The sequence below is a fragment of the Sphaeroforma arctica genome, assembly GCF_001186125.1.
Source record: "Sphaeroforma arctica JP610 unplaced genomic scaffold supercont1.350, whole genome shotgun sequence".
NCBI classification, from domain to species: domain Eukaryota; class Ichthyosporea; order Ichthyophonida; genus Sphaeroforma; species Sphaeroforma arctica.
The window spans coordinates 1-672 of NW_014040208.1; positions in this window are offsets into that span (position 1 = coordinate 1).

The window sequence follows — 672 nt, forward strand, 5'->3', positions numbered from 1 at the left end:
AAAAGTGGACCTGAGGGTATTCATCTCTTCATCGAGCGACCAAGGGAGATAAAAGGCTACTACAGAATTGCGTGCTGCACAGCCTAGAGGTGATGATTTTGCAAAAGCAATGTTTTTTCTTAAGCATGACACCACTTTTTTCTAAAATATACTTATGACATACTGTGTATGCTATACAAATATATCTGGTTGCATACACACAATTAGTGTGTAAGCATGACAAGGAACTAAAACGGACTAAACATATCTCGACATCCACTAGGCCAAGCACTCTGCACAGGGGAATTCGCCACAGAAAATTGCTAACATCAGCTCTGTATAGCGTATACATACATACATATATATCTGCATGTATATGTATATATCAATCACGGTAACCTATCGCAACGATACGACACACCTCGATAGGAGTTCATCCATGCACTCAGTACAATGGATGTGGCCACAAATGGTCACACACATCAGCTCCGCCACATCTTTGCAGATGGCGCAAGTTTCTTCTCCCGCATTCTGTTTCAGTCGTTGTACCTGAACAGGGCCTAAAAGCTTGTGTATTTCCTCGGTAGTAAGCACGCTTGTACCTGAATATAGAGGGTATATGCAGAAGTGGTTTTTTTACATGGAAGCGTAAATATATACATATATACATTTATTCATAGAGACATACATACA